This window comes from Pinus tabuliformis, chromosome 8 (genome assembly GCF_031772625.1).
Source record: "Pinus tabuliformis cultivar Carrire ecotype Pingquan chromosome 8, CPIR1, whole genome shotgun sequence".
Lineage (NCBI taxonomy): Eukaryota > Viridiplantae > Streptophyta > Pinopsida > Pinales > Pinaceae > Pinus > Pinus tabuliformis.
In genome coordinates this window covers 1,396,133,128-1,396,158,244 of record NC_142294.1, presented here as the reverse complement: position 1 = coordinate 1,396,158,244, position 25,117 = coordinate 1,396,133,128, and positions in this window count along the sequence as shown.

Below are 25,117 nucleotides of genomic sequence, written 5' to 3'. Positions count from 1 at the left end.
TCTGCCGAAACAAGGGAAATTGCGAAATTGAGAAAGAAGCAGCAGAGGTTGCTGGGCACTATAGCCAGACTCCGGCAGCAAATTCGAATGCTGAAAGCCAGTCTGAGGATACAAAAGACTGCAGGGAAAAGGAAGAGGACCACGGTAGCAAGAACCCCAAGGACAAGAATTCGCTTTGATGGACGAAACCCCATCAGGAGACCTACTGCCGAGGAACAGTCTGCTGTTCCAAATAATAATGAGGAACAGGGTGCTGTTCCAAATGACATGGAGGAACAAACTGCTGTTCCAAATAGCGCGGAGGGACAGACTGCTGTTCCATCTGGCCTTGAAGAATGAATGGATGTTCCAATGGAACAGCAAGAGGCTCCGATGGCAGGAAGACCACAGCAACCCTTCGTTCGCATTAAGAAGGAAACAGAAAACAAAGAAGTCCAAACAGAAGCACCACCCTCGGGCGTAATTCGGGTCCGAAACTCAAAGCAATGTAATAAGAAGGTCCAGGTTAAACTCCCAGCCTCTACGGCTGTGTGGAAGAAGGACCCAAAAACCAGAACCTTGCATAAAATGATGAAGGAAGCCCAGCAGGAAGCCGAGCAATTGCGAGAACAGACAGTCCCCAAGGAAAGATACGAAGAGCTCCAACAGCAACTTCGAGACATCAGTCAGTCCGAGAGCCGGCCTTTGAAGGATGGCAGAAGGAGCAGGAAAAGGTTGCTAAGGTAACTCGTCGATTAGATAGTGTTGTTAAGCAGATGGACACCGTGTGTTCCTTATATAATGATGTTTTGACTTGTAGGGCCCCTGCTAAAAATTATGCTTTATTTTTGCTTGAACGATATCTGAGATTAAAAATAAAAGCCGTTAGGGCAGGAGCACCTATCCACATCAACACTGTTAATGATTTTATAGACTGTTGCAAGCACTATGGAGTTAGAGTTCAAAGGTTATTATGCGAGTTTTACCTGCACAATCTTGTGCTAGACCAGGAAACTGACTTAAATCCTGGCCCTTTTGTTGGTGATGTACAATTTCAAGCCTTCATCTCATTTGGGGTTAATCAGGTGAAATGGCTCAGAGCTTATAACACCTTCCAGAGACAAGAAAATAGCCTAGACTTGTGGATACGAGCTGAACCTAGAGACCCAGTGACGCTATGGAGAAAGCATAGGAGTCTCATAAGGACCCCAGGAGTCATTGAGATAATAGGGCCCATGCACGAAGACTTGATCCGAAACGGTCTGGAATATTTCCTGACTATTAAAGATCTTGCCCTCGATGCTGCAAAATTTCGATAATGGACTTCTAGTCCAAGCATCCAGCTCAGGGAACCATTCAAATATGAGAATTTTGAGCTGGCTGCCAGCCGGTTGAACCTTTATGGGGAACGGATTCTGCAAGCAAGGGCATCCTGGTTAGGGTATCGATTTCGCAGTCCAATTATTTGGCACCCTGCACCCGGATATCAGGCCTTATATGAGATGCCTGCAGATCAAATAGACCAGTTCTTTGACCATCTAGTTGCTCATCACGGTTGCCGGCCTCCTCACAAGATCCCTTCTCCGGCCTATTCTCTCACCGCCTTGCATCTCAACTACAATGTTTTCATGAGGCCATGAAACAGGGTAAGCAGGGGGGTGTGTGGAGCACCTGGAAGGTATGCTTTTGACTAGAAATCTAGTGGTTTTTCAATAATAGTTGTAACCTTTTCTGCATTATGAGTTCAAAGAAGATAAAGGGTTTTGATAAAATGTGCAACAATCGATAAAGGAAGCTTAAGTGCTAATGATTGACGTTTTCTATGCAGGAAGACGTGAAAACAAAGGATCGGCGATTGAAAGCAAGAAGCAAAGGGAAAATAACTACTGTCCCGCCAACAGGGAACCGGATGCGGACAAGATCAAGTAAAATTAGAGCCGAATAGCCCAGAGAAAGAAGGCGGGATACTGAGACGGAGAACGCAAGAAGGGAAAGAGAAGAATCGAACGATTAGCGAATCCCTCAGGATCCTTGATCCTGAGGGATCGCTGCTTTAACTTATCTTTTGATTATCTAGATACCTCCGTCATTTCTGTTATATAAAGGCACCACGCCATTGAACGGAGGAGGACTGTTTTTGTAATTTTCAATTCCAGAACCAACTGTAATCATTGAGTCTCTCTGAGACCTGACTTTGTTATACTTTTGTTGATGCAATTAATATAAAAGACTTGGTGTTCATTTCGTCTCTGCATCTGGAGTAACTTCAGGCGGTGTTCCATTGGCAGCCAAGGGCCCAGCTCCGAAGGACACTGGCTTTTGTATTATTATACTGTGTGGTTTGTTTATTTCCATTTTTTCAGTAACCTGATACATCTTCCATGTGATATGCTATGTTTCGTTATAACTGACATCTGAATGAGTCCTTTTATCTCATGTCTCTGCGTTGTATAAGTGGATCTATTCGAATTACGCCTTTCAGCTATTCCTGTAGCGGAATGTTGGTATGAATATTATTGTTATCAGATCCATGTGAAATAGTATTTGCAAGACTCGAAAGCAATATCGCCTTGTTCAGGAACATAGTCATATCATCCATTATTCTCAGATTGCTGTAGTAGTAGAGAACGTGTACATACGGTTGAGGATTGCTGTTCCATTATTGCTGTTCCATTTATTATTGCTGTTCCATTTATTCTTGTTGTTCCATTTCCTTACTGCTGTTCCATTTCTTTACTGCTGTTCCATTTCCAGATTGCTGTTCCATTTTACTTTTCGCTGCTTGATTTACCTGCCTTTGTTGTTTTTAGTGTGAGAGCAGGCCTAAGGCTGTCGTGAGCCTCAGCAAGACGCTGCTTAGCCCCAGACCTATAAGTCCATGCTCTGATTTCCTTCCTTTATCAGTTTCTAAAGGGATGGGTTATTGTTTCCGTACCCTTGACTGATCAACTGCCTTGTGTGATTTTATCATTTGGGTTAGTCTCGTTACAGCTTAGCATCTGTTTCCTTTCAAATCATTAGGACACTATACTACCGAGCATTACTCGGACAAACAGCCTCGGATTGAGTTACTCCTTGCAATAACAAAACGTTCTCGGATTGACTTGTTAATGTAGGATAATTAGCGGTGTGAGGGACCCTAGTTACAGCTCTACATATATCATCAAAAAATACTAACACAAATTTTCTAAGGAATGGTTTGAAAATTGAATTCATCAAACCTTGAAATGTTGAAGGTGCATTGGTAAGGCCAAAAGGCATGACCAAAAATTCATAATGACCCTCATGAGTTCTAAATGTCGTTTTCGGAATGTCTTCAATCTTCATTCTGATTTGATGATATCCCGAACGAAGATCCAACTTGGTGAAGTAAATTGATCCATGCAATTCATCCAGTAATTCATCAATGACAGGAATGGGGAACTTATCTTTAATAGTGAGCTTGTTGAGCTCCCTATAATCTGGACACATGCGCCATGATCCATCCTTCTTGTGCACCAATACTACTAGAGCTGAGAAAGAACTTTGACTCGGTTGAATTATACCAGCCTCTAGCATTTCTGCAACCATACGTTCAATTTCACTTTTTTGGACATATGGATATCTGTACGGCCTGATGTTTGGAGGAACACTTCCTGGAATCAGATGAATAGCATGATCATGATCACGCATAGGTGGGAGACCTTTGAGAGTCTCAAATACCTTGGAATGATTGTCCAGGACTTTTTGGAGATCTGGAGAAATAGATGATTCCAATGTGGAAACATCTAGCGAACATAATTGTGCAATTACACCTCTTTGCTCCTATTTTAGAAGCTTTGTCATGCCATTAGAGCTAATTATCTTTCCTGGTTTCCCTGCAATACCCCTTAATTCAACTTCCTTTCCTTCCACAGAAAATTTCATGAAAAGTTCTTGAAAATTAAAAGCTATTGTACCCAAGGATTGTAGCCATTGGACTCCTAGTACAACATCAGCACCTCCCATTGGAATGGAAAGCATTGGGCTAGTTAATACATATTCTCCCATGGATAGCTTGATATTATGGCACTTTCTAGAACAATTTATTGTTCCTCCATTTGCAATCATCACTTGACACTCTGGTGCTGGATATAGGAAGCAATTCAATTCTTTTGCTACCCTACAATGAATAAAATTGTGGGTGCTTCCTGAATCAATCAACACTATTACCTTTTTCTTCTTGATTTGTCCTTCTATCTTGATGGTTTGTGGAGTGGTAATTCCTGCCAATGCATTACAAGATATGGTCGGATTTATTTGTTCTTCATCTAGGCTTTGTTCCTGGAATATATCCTCTTCTTTTGACCTTTCTTGCTCCTTTTCTTCTTCCTCTTCACAATCTATGTAGAATAATTTCTTCTCAGCACACTTATGACCTTTTGTGTATTTGCTATCACAATTGTAACAAAGCCCTTTTGCTCTTTTTTCTTCCAATTGTTGTGGTGTCAACCTTGTAGGTTGTGGAAGACTATGGGCAACAACACTTCCGTCTTTATAGTTGTGAATGGTATGCTTCCTAATTGCCATAATTTTGCTTTCCATTTTTCTTGCTAACCTGAATGCCTTCTCTAATGAATCAGGTTCCCAAAGGCGCACATCATCTTGGATATTATCCTTTAAAGACCCTATGAACACATCAATCCTATGCTCCTCTGGAATATCTTTTACCCTTATGTTCAATTTTTGGAACTCCTCAATGTGCTCCATTATTGAACCCTTTTGTTTGAGACTTATCAATTGGCTAAAAAAAGTGTTGCTTTTTGTATCCTCATAATGTGCTATCAATTCTTCCGTAAAAATTGCCCAAGTGATAAACTGTTTACGAGAACAAAGCCATTGATACCATACAAACTGATTTGGTTCCAAATATAAAGTTGCCATACGTACCTTTTGTGTGTTTTGCACATTATTGAGATCGAAGAATTGCTCCATCTGTAATATCCATGTGGCGGGATCCTTGCCATCAAACTTCCTCATATCGATTTTTGGAACATGGTGAGTCTTCGATCCAACATTAGAGTCTATGGAATCATTATTAACATTTCTTTTGTTCTCATCATGAGTTTCCTTTAGTACTCTTTCACCCTTAGTGACCATTTCTTGTAGCAACTTATCCATCTTATCATCCATGCCATCAATTTTAGCGTCCATGCCATTCACCTTAGCTTCCATGCCATCCATCTTAGCTTCTACACCTTTCTTTAAACCGTCCATCTTAGCTTCTACATCTTTCCTTAAACCATCCGTTTTAGATTCTGTTGCTTTTTGTGCAAGTGACACTCGTTGCACTTGTTCTTGTAATTTTGATATATCATGTAGCATTTCTTCTTCTTCTTCATGAGTCATGCTAGAGCTTTCAGGCTCCTTACTATGTGTTTTCATTTTCTTTCCTCAGGGCATCAGTTACCAATAATAATTCTCTAATATGCCCTTTGAATTCCTTCAAACTAAATTTTCAAACCAATCTTAAGCAAAAATTAAAGAAAATCTACACACCTTTTTTCACTTTGTAGGAGCTCGATATTGCCTCCGATGTATCTCTGTACTTTCTGATTATCTAGTTCTAAATTTGTGACTTGTAGTAGCCCTCTGTGTCCTCCTTCCAATGCCACAAGTCTGACCCAAATTGGATTCTCCAAGGAAGAGTTATGCGAAATCTCCCACAGTGACTTGATTATAGACTAGTTCAGTAGAGCGAACTTGTACGACGTGCCACGTGTCACTGTTTCAACCTTTGACTCTGAAAAATATATAAAAGAAAACTAAATTCCGTCCTCTTTCTGTAACTTCTTACGAAATTTCAATCCGATGCTCAGAAAGAAAGTTATGACGCTTTTCCCCAGGTCACCTGTTTTGAGTGTAATTCAGGAGTCTGCAAAAAGACCAACTTCCTCAGATCATATCTCCGAAAATATCAAGCGAAAAACACTGAAATTCGGATCCAAGGTTCAGCACGATTTCTTCTCAAATGGGTTTTTTTTGCGACTTCTGAAATGTCACAGAAAAAAAGTTATAGTGAAAATTCCACTATGACCTGTTTGGAGCAGCGAAACCCTAGAATCCAAAGCTCTGATACCAAATGTTATGAAACCAGCTCAAGAAAAGATAGAAAAGAAAGATCAACGCCTTAGAATTCAGCCTCTTCGAGGGGCCAACCTCCTTTACATTACATAAATGAACAATTCTTGGATGATACAAATGACAAAACCTCCTTTCTATATATAGGAGTCTAAGGAGTCACAATATAAAGCCACAAAAATAATAATAGAGGGATTCTATGGGGCACAAAAATAACAATATGTGGGTAATAGGGGCACAACAATATAAATAAGGGGTATAACTACAATAGTAATTGGGTAATCACTAGTATTATAGGGACCCAACAAATAGCCATGCCGTAATTGTTCCCACATGAATGCTTGATGCTTAGGCTCTCATGAGAGACATCATGTGCTAGGCATGATGGGACACCCTATTGGTAGGGGAGCCCATGAGATGAGTTGGTGGTTCGTCCTAACTTAGTAAGGGGTGCCCACATAAAAGAAGTAATTTCAACCCATAACCTCCCATGAATAAAGTTTCTCACAAGGGAGTGTCATAATAGGTTTTAGAAAAATGACTAATTTAATGTTTAGAAGTTAAAAATGAGTATATAATTGATTAGTTAAGCACCATGGTAGTAACAAATTATAACACTTTTTTATATTGATGATCCATAATCTGTTTGATTTATTTTCACAACAGGGTACAATGACCATGCCCTAAGCGCACCCACACTACAATGGGGCGTTAGCGCGACCATGGGGGTATCGCGTACTGGGAACACTAGGGTCCCTAGTGACGAGTTGGTGGGTTAGTGTTAGGTGAATAAATACCACTTGCTGAAAAGAGAAATCTCCCTATAACCTAAAGGAAAATAGAAATGAATAGATAATTAAATAACACTTTTCCTGAGCTTATTTTGTTTGAGTTGTAAATACTAGGGTAGGAGAATAAGCCTCTTACCTATTTGTGAAATGCTCAATGAAGATCCCCACTTAATCTAATGATCAAGGAGATTAGAAAATGAAATCATCTTAATGAATATCAAAAAATAAATAAATCATTCATCATTTCAATAAGACAATGCAATGGAAATGCATGATTGATCTAGCCATCTCAGTGAATGAGTTGGTAGGTCATCTAGTTAGGGTTGGAAAATATGTTTGATATCATGAAACATGTAATACATGTCCCTTTGAAAATTTGTGCTAATATTCTCCAAACCAAATGGGAGTTTGCGATAAGAAAAAGTTCCTCATGCATAGATGAATGCAGTTTTATGTTGATCAACATTGAGTATGTTTATTTTACTATAGTTGGAAAATCCTTCCATGAAAGAGAAATTCTTCTTTCTGGCACAATAAACAACAATTTGATCGATATATGGGGTTGGGTAATTGTCCTTTAGACAAGATTTGCTCATTTCCTTATAATCAATGCATACTATAATGGTTTTTTATTTCCTATTGACTGGTACAATATTGGATACCCATTCACTCAAAGGAATGGGGTAAATAATTCCTCCTCTTAATAGTTTTTCCACTTCAGCTTTTATAGCAGTAGGTTTTCATGGATGCAATAGACACAATCTTTGTCTAATAGGTTTGGCACCTATATAAGTCTTAATTTCATACACTACAATACTAGGATCGATTCCTAGAATTTCTACGTAAGTCTAGGAAAAAATGTCGTGAAATTATTGAAATAGGGATTTATATGTTTGAATTTATTCAAAAGAACAAGAGGCACCTATATGAATATTTTCAACAATTCTCAGTTTCACTGAGATGTTAATTGGCACAGCTGTTGAGATGGTTTCTAAATTCTTTTTAGATTTGGAATGAAGGATAGACTTTGGGCACTCATATTTATTCACAATATTTGGTGAAAACATACACAAAAAGTAATTCTCGATCTTTGCAAGGAAAGGTAAGAAATATGATTAATGATGATAATTGGCCCATGGCATTTCGTCAAGAATTGATATTGGTTCTTAACGTGACAAATGAAAATAATCAACAATGATCATATTCACTAGATCATTTTCAGATGGTGATGGTTTCGAAAAGGACTAAACTGTCTGACTAGCCAATTCAAAATGGCTAAGAGGCATCTCATTTCTATCTAGGTCTAATTCTGACTCTAAAGGAACTTTCCAAGGATATGTAGATTTGAAAGTGCTTGATGTAATCATATTGACCTCAGCCACATTATGAATAATATTTGGTGTAGGGAGTGCAAAATTTTGCATAAGAGATGAGTCTTTAAGAAGACCAACACCAATGTCCTCACATGTAGTAGTCGATTTTCCAACAAAAGGAACATTGCCAGTAGAGTTAGGGTTTGAAGTGTAATATGATAACTAATCTAATTTTGTAATTTTTCCTTTATGAGGAAACACGATCATTCAAAAAAATGATGATACCATAGCCACCGTGGCATAAGTCCAACTTTGACCCAAGATTATAATCAAGTTGAGCATCAATGACTTTAGCTTCGATTGCAACCATTTTACCTTGTAATTCTACAGGTGGGTTGTTCAAAATTCCATAAGGTTAGAAACCTTTTTTGTCAAAGGCTTTTAAAGTCGTGGGATATTTATTGATTCTTGGAGAACCTAAAGATCTCCAACAAGAAATAGGCATAATGCATGTAGATGCTCCTTCATTAATTATCATTCAAAAAACCATCTAGTTTTAACAAAAACTAGTATCTGGAAATCTCCTTGATGTGGGAGTCATGATACAGGATAATCAAGGTAAAAAATTATTATATTAGATTCCTAGGGATCTTCGGCGCATATGGATGATAATAGTAATTTTTGTTGTGTTGGACAAGTCTAAAACACTTCGAGAGTCGACATTGCTAAATGTAACATAGCCAAATATTCAACAATGTTGTAATTATGAGGAGCTCTAGTATGAGGATTAAAAATTGACTTTCAAAGAACATGTTTAGGAGGTAGTCGAATTACCATATCAGGATTACATTTTTCAATGTGTAAAGGTTTGGATGTAGGAGGAGCAGATGTGGACATTTGACTAGGTGAATTGGAGTCATCTCCATCCACACTAGGACTTTTATATCCATAGTCTTTAGATCTCATTTCTACGTTACTAGTGAAGACATCATCATGATGTCCGCTGATGTTTAAGAAGAAGATGGGTTATGGGAAACCATCTTACTCTCTTTAGAAAGAAATGGGTCCTTCAAAATAGTGGGAGTAGGTGAACCCTTAACGGATTTGGAAACTTTAGTGCGATGAGGTCACTCCTTGGTGTAATGATCATCATCAAAAATTAAAAAAGGATAGTGAGGTTTCTTATTTTATTTAGATGGTTCTTTATTCTTTGATTTATCCTTAGGAGAAGTGTTTTCTTTCGTTTTATCGTTTCCTTTACTTTTACTACCAAATTGCTTGCTTTTTTTGGTATATGGATCTACGACATTTATTTCATAAATAACTTTAGGAGAATGATTTCCTTAGGGTGAATCTGGTAAAGCCAAAATCTGATTCTTCTTATAATTTTTCATTTTAGTCTTAGATTGTTGCCTAACATAACCAATCACACCATCTCCGGCTTGTGATCCTGTAAGAGTTGGGTTGGTTTGACTTGGACGAGGAAGATCTAGAATTGTTTCATACAAAGAGACAAGTTGAGTATAAACAAGATCTAAGTACTAGGCACAAGCAATAACTTTCTCTTCCATTACAACACGACCCTTGGAAACATCTTCAGTAATTACTAGAAAAAGTGATTCTATGAACGATTTGGCTAGAATCTGATCTGGGATGTAAACGTTAAATAAGCAGTGTCTTTGTTGCCATTCATGAATATGATCTAAAATATGGGTAGACATCAAATTTTTTAGATAAGTTATCATATCGGATGGGTAAATAAAAATGTGTCAAAAAAGAAGTGGAAATCGCATTGAAAGTACTGAAAGAAGCTTGTGGTAACTCAACATACCACTTGGCTACTGAGCCAGTTAAGGTCTGCTGAAAAGGACATAACCTAATGGAATTATCGAGTAATGCGTTCGATGCACAACAAATATGATAAGTCGTGACATGATTTTATGTGTTTTTTCCTGATTTACCTTCAAATTTCATAATGTCACTAAGAAAGTTCGTGGGAATAGCTGACCAAAACGGTAGATAGAAAATGGGATCATTTGTTAACCGAGATAGATACGTCAAATCCAAAGTCGCAATAAATGGTAATTGATGGTTAGGATCTTGCTGTAGGTACTTATAACCTTGAGGGAGGAGTCTCGTTCCTCGCGGAGGATACCTAGGATATTCTGGAATAGCCTAAGCAGTTGGAATTTTCATACCTCTAGGATATGTAGGATGAGCTGTTGGCATTTTGGCACAGGTGTGGCACTACGATCCAGGTGTTGTCCTTGATGGCAACTCTCTTTGATGACAGATCTCAGTCCAGACTACAATTATAAAGAGAAACTTCATATACGCAGGTTCATTAAGCCCAAGTTGCGTATACACGCAGGTACTCTATAAACTAAGTCGCGGATACACTGGTTCGCTATATACGAAGTCGCGTATACACACAGCTTCATGAACAGAAAAGGGCGTACATGTCGAGAAGATTCCCTTTGGTCCGTGGTAGTTAGTCCTCGGTACTTGAACCTATGTATTTGGACCAAAGTATCTCGACAAACGTGTTGATCCCTAGTTTTGATGTTGATGGTATTGGATTTCTATGGTTTTGGCCCTTGGTATTGAGCAAGGCCTAAGGCTATATAAGGAGAAGAAGATCATTAGGCAAGCACAATTTGAAAAAGTCTTGAATATCTGAAAAGAAAGAGATTTGGTATGCAGGTTCTGGGTTGCTTGATCTAAGCTGAGGAGAGATCGCACCGGTTGATGGAAGACTAGATCTAGGGACAGATCGGGATCTAATGGTTTGAAATGCACTATTATGATATGGTTGATTATGCGTATTTCTATATCTACATACTGACGCAATGTTATGTTCTGGGTCTAACTGATGTCTGGTACAGCTGCAAGTTAAGAGAATTTACTTTTAGATCTGTACGCAGGTTGTCTTCGGTAAAAGCGCGTGCATACGCGGGTTTCTCTCATTGAAGTAGCGTATATCTTTTGAAGTTTGATTTTTGGGGTTGCAGTTGGGTCTGACTGCTATTGCAGAGTTCTGTAGTCTGCTCTGTGTTCTGGTGACTGGTGTTGACAGGGTTTCAGTGGTTCAGTGATTCAAAGATTGATGATGCTAGTATTGGTTGTTTTGTGCTTCAATGATCTGTTATGAAAATTGAATGAATTGTACTTCAGGAATATCCAGTCTGAAAATGTATGAAAAGTGGTACATGAAGGAAAGAAGATTGTAGTCCAACACCTACGTACTAGTATCTTACCTAGTACAAGAGCAAAGGGGGTTGGAGCTCCCTTCCAAGGAAGTTTGGAGAACGAGAGAAGGTTGAAGCCTTCAGTAGGTTGTAGCCTGCGTACTAGTATAAGGCTGCACTAGTACAAAAGATTGCAAACTGAAGTTTCATATTAAAGAAAGATAGAGACGACTTGCAGCAGGTGGTTTTCACCCACATTGGGTTTCCACCTTATATCATGGTGTTCATGTGTGTGTTTTCTGTGTGATGATCTGTTCTGTTATACTGCACCTATTTTACTATCATGGTTAATAATGTCCTGATGCATTTACTGAAGATAAGCTACTGAATCATAAGTTTTCTTGTTATACGCTGGTTTCTTTAGACACAGTAGCGTGTACACGCTGTTTCACTTAATTGAAGTAGCGTATATGTTTATGAGCATAAAATGAAAAAGTTTTTCTGATAATATTGATTCACCCCCCCTCTCAGTATTATTTCCAACAATTGGTACCAGAGCAGGTCCTTCAGAGAAGTTTGATCGCTTGAAGGTAGATCGTTCATCATGAGAAACTACGAGAGAGAAGCATCAATCAAGCCACCGGTTTTTGATGGGACAAACTTCAATTATTGGAAAGTAAGAGTTACTGCCTATCTTCAATCTCTTGGTACAGAAGTCTGGGACATCGTAGATACAGGCTACACTTTTCCTTCAGCTACTCCTACAGATGCAGACGAGAAAAATAAATATGAAACAAATGCGAAAGCAGTTCAATACTCTATTGGGATGTAAATCTCAATCGGAATTCATGAAGGTAATGCACTATAAGTCTGCAAAAGAAATATGGGACAAAATTGTCACGAGCTATGAAGGAGACGAACAGGTAAAGCGTGCTAAACTTCAAACTCTCAGGATTAAGTATGAGACTCTCAGAATGTATAATGATGAAAGTGTTGCTAACTATTTCCTTAGGGTAGATGAGATTGTTAATTGCATGAAAAACTTGGGTGAAGAAATAAAAGAGGCTATTGTGGTTGAAAAGGTTTTAAGATCTTTTTCCCCCAAATTTGAATCTAAAGTGTCTGCCATAGAAGAAAAGGAAAATCTGCAAATTCTTACTATGTCTCAGCTTCATGGAATTCTAACCGCTTATGAAATGAGAAAGGGAGGTCCATCAGACAGAAGAGAAGTCGCCTTCAAGGCTTCAGGCAAAGAAGATTATTATGAAGCAAGTCACGTGCCAGAAGATGAAGAAGAAGAATCAAATTTTGTCAGAAATCTTCAAAGGGGTTCTGGAAGGTTCAGAGGTAAGTTACCTTTTAAATGTTTTGCTTGTGGAAGAGTAGGTCATTATGCTGCCAAATGTCCTCACAAAGATAAGAATGACAAGGGAAAGGAACCTCTTAAATGGAACAAGAAATAGAATGAAAAGAAGAAAAGCTATTACACTCATGAAGATAGTGATGGTCTTTCAAATAGTGACGAAGATGAACAAGGTAATAGATATAAACTTTTAATGGCTTTTGAAGATGATGACTACATGGATGCTATAGATGTAGATGGCTTTTATGAAGAAATGAATAATCTCAAAGTTTGCTTAGAAGAGAAAAGTGCTATTATTGATTCTCTACAATGTCAACTAACTGAAAAGGAAAAACATCTTGAAAAATTGGAATGTGAGATTGTTTGTCTTAGAAAGGAGATTGAGAAAACAAAAGCGATTAATCTCAAATTTGTTAAAGGATCTGAAACCTTGGATGAGATTATCAATGTGCAGCAATCTCCTCTGATCAAGACAGGTCTGGGATATAATGGAGAAACATCTCAAGCCTCTACCTCTAAAAGTTATCTTGATGCAGCAAGGAGAAGCGAGCAAAGGCCAAATAAAAGTCATCACGTGAATCAAGGACAGTTTACCTCAAGAACAGACCATCAAGAAATTCGGGGACAAACTGCCTTAAGGACAAACAGAAGCTACAATTAGCCATAGGTAAAATCTTCCCAATTTTCTCCAAGAATGAATGTGAATAGAAGCTACAATCGGTTGGATGATAGATCTGATTATCACAGAAGTTTCTTTAATGGCCAATTCTTTTCTTGCCATAACCTCGGTCACAAAGCAGCTCAATGTGTTGCCTACAAGACAATCATGACTAGAGAAGCTCAAAAGCAAGGGAGAATGACTGGAACCATGAAAAGGACTTATAACAACTTTTCGGTTCTTGAAAATGAAATTGAATGCTCTATTTGTAATAACTTTGGTCATGAAGACTCTGAATGCAGGAGCAGGTTTCGGAAGACAACTCAGAAGGAACAAACCTCAAATGTCAGAACATGGAGAATAAAGGAACCGCAACCAGAAAGATGTGGGATAGCGTTTTATGCAGAAGGTCAAGAAAGTCTATGGTACATTGACAGCGGATGTTCGAAGCATATGATAGGGGACAAAGAAAAGCTTGAGTCATATACCGCATTAGAAAAGGGGAAGAAAGTTTCTTTTGGAAACGATATCTCTGCAGCCATAAAAGGAAAAGGTGTTGCTCCATTGAAAGAGAAGGTCAAAGCTGGAAATGTTTTGTATGTTGATGGATTGAAGCATAATCTTCTGAGTGTCAGTCAGATGTGCGATCAAGGAACAGAGGTAATATTTAGATCAAATGGATGTTGTGTTCGTGATCTTGATACAGGTAAAACAGTGATCAAAGGAAGAAGGACTCCAAATAATCTATACATATTTGAAGAAAGACCACAACAATGCTATTTGAGCAAGGATGATGAACACTGGCTATGGCATCGGAGGTTGGGGCATCTAAGCTTTTCACAAATAAGGAAAGCATGCAAATATCAAGCAGTTCGTGGTCTTCCAGATATCAAAATTCCAGACAAAACTATATGCAAATCTTGTCAGTTTGGAAAGCAAACCAGAACTAACTTTCTAGAGAAGGAAGTGTTGGCATTTTGGCACAGGTGTGGCGCTTTGATACAGGTGTTGTCCTTGATGGCAACTCTCTTTGATGTCAGATCTCCGTTCAGTCTACAGAATGAAGAGAAATCTCATATACGCAGGTTAATTAAGTCAATGTTGCGTATACACGCTGGTGATATGCATACTAAGTCGCGTATACGCAGGATAGCTATATACGAAGGCGCGTATACACGCAGATGCATGAACAGAAAAGGGCGTATATGTCGGGAAGTTTCCTTTTGGTCCATGGTAGTTAGTCCTCGGTACTTGTGCCCATGTCTTTGGACCAAAGTACCTCGACAGACGTGTAGATCTCTAGTTTTGAAGTTGATGGTTTTGGATTTCTATGGTTTTGGCTCTTGGTATTGAGCAAGGCCTAAGGCTATATAAGGAGGAGAAGATCATTAGGCAAACCATCTGAAAAAGGCTTGAATATCTGAAAAAGAAAGAGATCTGGTATGCAGGTTCTGGGTTGCTTGATCTAAGCTAAGGAGAGATCACTTCGGTTGATGGAAGACTAGATCTAAGGATAGATCGGGATCTAATGATTTGAAATGCACTATTATGATATGATTGATTATGCGTATTTCTAGATCTGCATACTGACGCAATGTTATGTTCTGGGTCTAACTGATGTCTGGTACAGCTGCAAGTTGAGAGAATTTATTTTTAGATCTGTACGCAGGTTGGCTTCGGTAAAAGCGCGTGTATACGCGGGTTTCTCTCATTGAAGTAGCGTATATATTTTGGAGCTTGATTTTTGAGTTACAGTTGGGTCTGCCTGTTATTGCAGAGTTCTGTAGTCTGCTCTGTGTTCTGGTAACTGGTGTTTGACAGGGTTTCAGTGGTTCAGTGATTGATGATGCTAGTATTGGATGTTTTGTGCTTCAATGATTTGTTGTGAAAGTTGAATGAATTATGGTCTTCAGATTGTAACGTTGTGCTTCAGGAATATCCAGTCTGAAAATGTATGAAAGGTGGTACCTGAAAGAAAGAAGATTGTAGGCCAGCACCTACGTACTAGTATCTTGGCTAGTACAAGAGCAAAGGGGGTTGGAGCTCCCTTCCAAGGAAGTTTGGAGAACAAGAGAAGGTTGTAGCCTTCTGCAGGTTGTAGCCTGCATACTGGTATAAGGCTGCACCAGTACAAAAAGATTGTAAACTGAAGTTTCATATTAAAGATAGAGACGACTTGCAGCAGGTGGTTTTCACCCACATTGGGTTTCCACCTTATATCTTGGTGTTCATGTGTGTGGTTCTGTGTGATCTGTTCTACTGCATCTGTTTACTCTTAATTGGTGAATAATGTCCTCATGCACTTAACTGAAGATAAACTGACTGAATTATAAGATTTCTAGTTATACGCTATTTTCTTTATTCACAGTTGTGTGTACACGCTGGTTCACTTAACGAAAGTAGCGTATATGTTTCTGAGCATTGAAAAATTTTTATAGTTCTGATAATACTGATTCACCCCCCCCCCTCAGTATTATTTCCAACAATTGGTATCAGAGCAGGTCCTTCAGAGAAGCTTGATCGCTTGAAGGTAGATCGTTCATCATGAGCAACTACGAGAGAGAAGCATCAATCAGGCCACTCGTTTTCGATGGGACAAACTTCAATTATTGGAAGGTAAGAGTTACTGCATATCTTCAATCTCTTGGTACAGAAGTTTGGGACATTGTAGAAACAGGCTATGCTTTTCCTTCAGCTACTCCTACAGATCCAGCTGAGAAAAAGAAGTATGAAACAAATGCAAAAGCAGTCAGTACTCTATTAGGAAGTATATCCCAAACGGAATTCATGAAGGTAATGCACTTCAAATCCGCAAAAGAGATATGGGACAAAATGGTCACAAGCTATGAAGGAGATGAACAGGTAAAGCGTGCTAAACTTCAAACTCTCAGGATTCAGTATGAGACTCTCAAGATGTATAATGATGAAAGTGTGGCTAATTATTTTCTTCGGGTAGATGAGATTGTTAATTGTATGAAAAATTTGGGTGAAGAAATAAAAGAGGCTATAGTTGTTGAAAAGGTTCTAAGATCATTGTCTCCCAAGTTTGAATCTAAAGTATCTGCAATAGAAGAAAAGGAAAATCTCCGAATTCTCACTATGTCTCAGCTTCATGGAATTCTAACCGCTTATGAAATGAGAAAGGGAGGTCCATCAGACAGAAGAGAAGCTGCCTTCAAAGCTTCAGGCAAAGAAGATTATTATGAAGCAAATCATGTGCCAGAAGATGAAGAAGAAGAATCAAATTTTGTCAGAAATCTTCAAAGGGGTTCTGGAAGGTTTAGAGGTAAGTTACCTTTTAAATGTTTTGCTTGTGGAAGAGTAGGTCATTATGCTGCCAAATGTCCTCACAAAGATAAGAATGACAAGGGAAAGGAACCTGTTAGATGGAACAAGAAACAGAATGAAAAGAAGAAAAGCTATTACACTCATGAGGATAGTGATGGTCTTTCAAATAGTGATGAAGATGAACAAGGTAATAGATATAAACTTTTAATGGCTTTTGAAGATGATGACTACATGGATGCTATAGATGCAGAAGGCTTTTATGAAGAAATGAAAGATCTCAAAGTTTGTTTAGAAGAAAAGAGTGCTATTATTGATTCTCTACAATGTCAACTAGCTGAAAAGGAAAAACATCTTGAAAAATTGGAATGTGAGATTGTTTGTCTTAGAAAGGAGATTGAGAAAACCAAAGCAATTAATCTTAAGTTTGTTAAAGGATCTGAAACCTTGGATGAGATTATCAATGTGCAGCGATCTCCTCTGATCAAGACAGGTCTTGGATATAATGGAGAAACATCTCAAGCCTCTACCTCTAAAAGTTATCTTGATGCAGCAAGGAGAAGCGAGCAAAGGCCAAATAAAAGTCATCAGGTGAATCAGGGACAGTTTATCTCAAGAACAAATAAAGACCATCAAGAAATTCAGGGACAAACAGCCTTAAGGACAAACAGAAGCTACAATCAGCACAGGTAAAATCTTCCCAATTTGCTCCAAGAATGAATAGAAGCTACAATCGGTTGGATGATAGATCTGATTATCGCAGAAGTTTCTTTAATGGCCAATGCTTTTCTTGCCATAACTTCGGTCACAAAGCAGCTCAATGTGTTGCCTACAAAACAATCATGACTAGAGAAGCTCAAAAGCAAGGGAGAATGACTGGAACCATGAAAAGGACTTATAACAATTTTTCGGTTCTTGAAAATGAAGTTGAATGCTCTATTTGTAATAACTTTGGTCATGAAGACTCTGAATGCAGGAGCAGATTCCGGAAGACAACTCAGAAGGAACAAACCTCAAATGTTAGAACATGGAGAATAAAAGAATCACAACCAGAAAGATGTGGGATAGCCTTTTATGCAGAAGGTCAAGAAAGTCTATGGTACATTGACAGCGGATGTTCGAAGCATATGACAGGGGACAAAGAAAAGCTTGAGTCAACGCATTAGAAAAAGGGAAGAAAGTTTCTTTTGGGAACGATATCTCTGCAGCCATTAAAGGAAAAGGTGTTGCTCCGTTGAAAGAGAAGGTCAAAGCAGGAAATGTGTTATATGTTGATGGATTGAAGCATAATCTTCTAAGTGTCAGTCAGATGTGTGATCAAGGAACCGAGGTAATATTTAGATCAAATGGATGTTGTGTTCGCGATCTTGATACAGGTAAAACAGTGATCAAAGGAAGAAGGACTCCAAATAATCTATATATCTTTGAGGAAGGACAACAATGCTACTTAAGCAAGGATGATGAACATTGGCTATGGCATCGGAGGTTGGGGCATCTAAGCTTTTCACAAATAAGGAAAGCATGCAAATATCAGGCAGTTCGTGGTCTTCCAGATATCAAAATTCCAGACAATACCATATGCAAATCTTGTCAGTTTGGAAAGCAAACCAGAACTAACTTTCCAGAGAAGGAAGGATCAGCTAGCATGCCTCTCGAGCTAGTCCATACAGATGTATGTGGTCCATTTAGGAAGAGGACACCTCGAGGAGAAGAATATTTGATATTATTCATTGATGATTTCTCCAGATTTGTTTGGTTAGGGCTCATGAAGCACAAAGATGAAGCATTCGAAAAATTCAAATCCTTCAAAGCCTTGGTTGAAAATGAATCAGGACACAAAATTAAGTGCCTCAGATCTGACAGAGGTGGGGAGTTCACCTCAAATGAATTTTTCGATTTCTGTGATGAACATGGGATAAGAAGAGAATTCTCTACAGCTAGAACTCCTCAGCAAAATGGGGTTGTGGAAAGAATGAACAGAACTATCCAACAAATGGCTCGTGCTATGCTCGATGAATCAGGTACTCCCGCAACCTTCTGGGGTGAAGCTGCACATGCTGCTGTTATTATTCTTAACAAAACAAATGTCCGAGTAAACAGCACTCAAACACCTCATGAGCTCTGGAGTGGTGAGACTCCTTCGGTGAAGCACTTCAAAATCTTTGGGAGCAAATGTTATATTAAAAATACTGATGAGCAACTTGGCAAACTTGAACCAAGAGCAGATGAGGGCATTCTACTTGGTTATTCTCCACATAGCAAAGCATATAAGTGCTACAATAAAAGACTTGGCAAAATTGTTGACAGCATTGATGTAGTGGTTGATGAGAAGGGATATATTCCTAGGCAAGTTCATCATGAAGACATTGAAGAAGATGAAGGCTACCCTCAAAGACGGAATGATGAAGAAGAAGAACCTCAAGAAGAAGAAGAACCTCAAGAAGAACCAGAGGAGCAGACAAGAATAGAAGAGAAGACTCCATCCAGATATGTTCAAAAGAATCATCCGGAATCTCAGATTGTGGGGCAGAAAGAAGCAGGAGTACAAACAAGAAGGACACTTGCAGAAGCTTCAAGCTATTTGGCATTACTCTCCTCCACTGAACCACAAAATGTGAAAGAGGCATGCAAGGATGAATGTTGGGTCAAAGCAATGGATGAAGAACTTGAGCAGATCGAAAAGAACAACACTTGGGAATTAGTTCCTAGACCAAAAGATAAAAATGTAATAGGAACAAAATGGGTCTTCAAGAATAAATTGAATGAAAATGGAGAAGTAATTAGGAACAAGGCCAGACTTGTTTGTAAAGGGTATGCACAGCAAGAAGGAATAGATTTTGAAGAGACCTTTGCTCCTGTGGCAAGACTTGAGGCTATCCGAATGTTCCTTGCTCTCTCAAGCTTTCAAAACTTCAAGGTATTTCAAATGGATGTGAAATCAGCCTTTCTGAATGGAGACTTAGAAGAAGAAGTATATATTGAGCAGCCAGATGGTTTCATTCTTGGGAATGATCCAAACCTTGTATGCAGATTGAAAAAGGCTCTCTATGGACTCAAACAAGCTCCAAGGGCTTGGTACTATCGGTTGGACAAATATCTTCACCAACAAGGCTTTTCAAAAGGATCAGCAGATAGCAATCTCTATATAAAAGTTGAAAATAACAAATGGCTAATTCTTGTTGTTTATGTAGATGATATTATCTTTGGCAGCAATGAAGAGACTATGAGTCAAAACTTTGCCTCGGTTATGCAGAAAGAATTCGAAATGTCACTACTTGGAGAATTGACATATTTTCTTGGATTGCAAATTCAACAAAATGAAGGAGGTATCTTCTTGTCTCAAACCAAATACCTCAAGCATATCTTGAAGAAGTATGGCATGGAAGAGTCAAAGCCAGTATGTACACCCATGGTTACAGGATGCAGCCTCAGTGCAAATGATGAATCAGCAGCAGTTCACCAACCCACTTATAGATCCATGATTGGGAGTTTGCTCTATTTGACAGGTACCCGACCAGATATTACACATGCAGTAGGAATTGTTGGAAGATTTCAAGCCAACCCAAAGGAAACTCATCTTCAGGCAGTCAAAAGAATCTTCAAGTATCTTCAAGGGACCCAAAACTATGGCTTATGGTATCCTAGAAATACAGATCTCACTCTTCATGCTTACACAGATGCAGATTGGGCTGGAAGTGTGGATGATAGGAAAAGCACAAGTGGTGGTGCTTTCTTCATGGGTTCCAGATTAGTATCTTGGTTCAGCAAGAAACAGAGTTCGATTGCCTTATCTACAGCTGAAGCAGAATATGTGGCTGCGGCATCTTGTTGCACACAACTTCTTTGGATGATGCAGACCTTGCAGGACTTTCAAATCACTTGCACTCCACCAGTCTCTATCTTATGTGATAATACAAGTGCAATCAGCATTTCAAAGAATCCAGTCATGCACTCAAAGACCAAGCACATACCTATCAAGTACCATTTTCTCCGGGAACAAGTGCTTGAGCAGAAGGTCAAGTTGGAGTATGTCCCTTCTAAGGAACAAGTTGCTGATATTCTCACAAAACCACTGCCCAGGGAAACTTTTGAATATCTCAGACAAAAGCTGGGAGTAGTTGATGCTTCATCCTGCTGTTGAAGCTTGTCTGTTCTACAGAAAAGTTGGTATACGCAAGTTACGTAAGGTATATACGCGTATACACGCCGATTTACGCTGAGAAAGTCGCGTGTATGGTGTACGCTTGTTGCAGAGAGTATATCCGCGTCCATACGCCGGTTTGTGCAGGATAAATCGCGTATATGGAGTTCTGAGCAGCAAGGGCAACCTCTGGTTTGAAAAGATCTGAGATGGGTATGTCAGAATCCTTCAGACACAGTTTCAGGAGGTGCAGCAGGCACAGGTTCAGGGGGAGCAGCTTAAAAGTCTCATAAAGCATTGTTGGCATTTAGATGTTTTGGTTATTGGTTTCAGGAGAAGGAGCTCAGAAAGAAATCCTGGTTGCTGATCTAAAAGATGTTTATCAGATGCTGCTGGTAACTTTCATAAGTCTTGGTCTAGATCTGTTGTCTCTATGTCATGTATCTCTTTTGTGATATCTCTTTTATGGTGTCAAGGTCATGTAACGGCCTATGTTGGTTTCCCCACTATGCCTGGGATGAATGATGTAATATAATTGGTTGTTTCTGATGTGTCCCCTCTTGGTAGGGAGTATGGATGTATGTATTGAGTCTTTTGGTGATAGGAAGGTCCCTTATGGTGTATAAGTCTTGGTTCTTGTTGAAGAACATCTTTTGCAGATCTGGCCTACAGTCAGGGGGAGCATGTTTCAGCACAGCCAAACAGAGGTATCAGCATGTACTCAGGGGGAGCACAGCCCTTTGCCCTTGATGACAAAGGGGGAGAATGATTCTAAGGATCTTGAGGTTGCCATCAAGTCCAAAGGGGGAGATTGTTGGCATTTTGGCACAGGTGTGGCGCTTTGATACAGGTGTTGTCCTTGATGGCAACTCTCTTTGATGTCAGATCTCCGTTCAGTCTACAGAATGAAGAGAAATCTCATATACGCAGGTTAATTAAGTCAATGTTGCGTATACACGCTGGTGATATGCATACTAAGTCGCGTATACGCAGGATAGCTATATACGAAGGCGCGTATACACGCAGATGCATGAACAGAAAAGGGCGTATATGTCGGGAAGTTTCCTTTTGGTCCATGGTAGTTAGTCCTCGGTACTTGTGCCCATGTCTTTGGACCAAAGTACCTCGACAGACGTGTAGATCTCTAGTTTTGAAGTTGATGGTTTTGATTTCTATGGTTTTGGCTCTTGGTATTGAGCAAGGCCTAAGGCTATATAAGGAGGAGAAGATCATTAGGCAAACCATCTGAAAAAGGCTTGAATATCTGAAAAAGAAAGAGATCTGGTATGCAGTTCTGGGTTGCTTGATCTAAGCTAAGGAGAGATCACTTCGGTTGATGGAAGACTAGATCTAAGGATAGATCGGGATCTAATGATTTGAAATGCACTATTATGATATGGTTGATTATGCGTATTTCTAGATCTGCATACTGACGCAATGTTATGTTCTGGGTCTAACTGATGTCTGGTACAGCTGCAAGTTGAGAGAATTTATTTTTAGATCTGTACGCAGGTTGGCTTCGGTAAAAGCGCGTGTATACGCGGGTTTCTCTCATTGAAGTAGCGTATATATTTTGGAGCTTGATTTTTGAGTTACAGTTGGGTCTGACTGTTATTGCAGAGTTCTGTAGTCTGCTCTGTGTTCTGGTAACTGGTGTTTGACAGGGTTTTAGTGGTTCAGTGATTGATGATGCTAGTATTGGATGTTTTGTGCTTCAATGATTTGTTGTGAAAGTTGAATGAATTATGGTCTTCAGATTGTAACGTTGTGCTTCAGGAATATCCAGTCTGAAAATGTATGAAAGGTGGTACCTGAAAGAAAGAAGATTGTAGGCCAGCACCTATGTACTAGTATCTTGGCTAGTACAAGAGCAAAGGGGGTTGGAGCTCCCTTCCAAGGAAGTTTGGAGAACAAGAGAAGGTTGTAGCCTTCTGCAGGTTGTAGCCTGCGTACTGGTATAAGGCTGCACCAGTACAAAAAGATTGTAAACTGAAGTTTCATATTAAAGATAGAGACGACTTGCAGCAGGTGGTTTTCACCCACATTGGGTTTCCACCTTATATCTTGGTGTTCATGTGTGTGGTTCTGTGTGATCTGTTCTACTGCATCTGTTTACTCTTAATATGGTGAATAATGTCCTCATGCACTTAACTGAAGATAAACTGACTGAATTATAAGATTTCTAGTTATACGCTGTTTTCTTTATTCACAGTTGCGTGTACACGCTGGTTCACTTAACGAAAGTAGCGTATATGTTTCTGAGCATTGAAAAAGTTTTATAGTTCTGATAATACTGATTCACCCCCCCCCTCTCAGTATTATTTCCAACAGGAAGGATCAGCCAGCATACCTCTTGAGCTAGTCCATACAGATGTATGTGGTCCATTTAGGAAAAGGACACCTCAAGGAGAAGAATATTTGATATTATTCATTGACGATTTCTCCAGGTTTGTCTGGTTAGGACTTATGAAGCACAAAGATGAAGCATTTGAAAAATTCAAATCCTTCAAAGCCTTGGTTGAAAATGAATCAGGACACAAAATTAAGTGCCTCAGATCTGACAGAGGTGGGGAGTTTACCTCAAACGAATTTTTCAATTTCTGTGAAGAACATGGGATAAGAAGAGAATTCTCTACAGCTAGAACTCCTCAGCAAAATGGGGTTGTGGAAAGAATGAACAGAACAATCCAACAAATGGCTTGTGCTATGCTTGATGAATCAGGTACTCCCGCAACCTTCTGGGGTGAAGTTGCACATGCTGCGGTTATTATTCTTAACAAAACAAATGTCCGAGTAAACAGCACTCAAACACCTCATGAGCTCTGGAGTGGTGAGACTCCTTCAGTGAAGCACTTCAAAATCTTTGGGAGCAAATGTTATATTAAGAATACTGATGAGCAACTTGGCAAAATTGAACCAAGAGCAGATGAAGGCATTCTTCTTGGTTATTCTCCACATAGCAAAGCATACAAGTGCTACAATAAAAGACTTGGCAGAATTGTTGACATCATTGATGTAGTGGTTTATGAGAAGGGATATATTCCTAGGCAAGTTCATCATGAAGACATTGAAGAAGATGAAGGTTACCCTCAAAGGCAAAATGATGAAGAAGAAGAACCTCAAGAAGAAGAAGAACCTCAAGAAGAACCAGAGGAGCAGACAAGAATAGAAGAAAAGACTCCATCCAGATATGTTCAAAAGAATCATCCAGAATCTCAGATTGTGGGGCAGAAAGAAGCAGGAGTACAAACAAGAAGAAGAATTGCAGAAGCTTCAAGCTATTTGGCATTACTCTCTTCCATTGAACCACAAAGTGTGAAAGAGGCATGCAAAGATGAATGTTGGGTCAAAGCAATGGATGAAGAACTTGAGCAGATCGAAAAGAACAACACTTGGGAATTGGTTCCTAGACCAAAAGATAAAAATGTCATAGGGACAAAATGGGTCTTCAAAAATAAATTGAATGAAAATGGAGAAGTAATTAGAAACAAGGCCAGACTTGTTTGTAAAGGGTATGCGCAGCAAGAAGGAATAGATTTTGAAGAGACCTTTGCTCCTGTTGCAAGACTTGAGGCCATCCGAATGTTCCTTGCTCTCTCAAGCTTTCAAAACTTCAAGGTATTTCAAATGGACGTGAAATCAGCCTTTCTGAATGGAGACTTAGAAGAAGAAGTATATATTGAGCAGCCAGATGGTTTCATTCTTGGGAATGATCCAAACCTTGTATGCAGATTGAAAAAGGCTCTCTATGGTCTCAAACAAGCTCCAAGGGCTTGGTACTATCGATTGGACAAATATCTTCACCAACAAGGCTTCTCAAAAGGATCAGCAGATAGCAATCTCTATATAAAAGTTGAAAATAACAAATTGCTAATACTTGTTGTTTATGTAGATGATATTATCTTTGGCAGCAATGAAGAGACTATGAGTCAAAACTTTGCCTTGGTTATGCATAAAGAATTCGAAATGTCACTACTTGGAGAATTGACATACTTTCTTGGATTGCAAATCCAACAAAGTGAAGGAGGCATCTTCTTGTCTCAAACCAAGTACCTCAAGCAGATCTTGAAGAAGTATGGCATGGAAGATTCAAAGCCAGTATGTACACCCATGGTTACAGGATGCAGCCTCAGTGCAAATGATGAATCAGCAGCAGTTCATCAACCAACTTATAGATCCATGATTGGGAGTTTGCTTTATTTGACAGGTACACGACCAGAAATCATGCATGCAGTCGGAATAGTTGGAAGATTTTAGGCAAATCCAAAGGAGACTCATCTTCAGGCAGTGAAGAGAATTT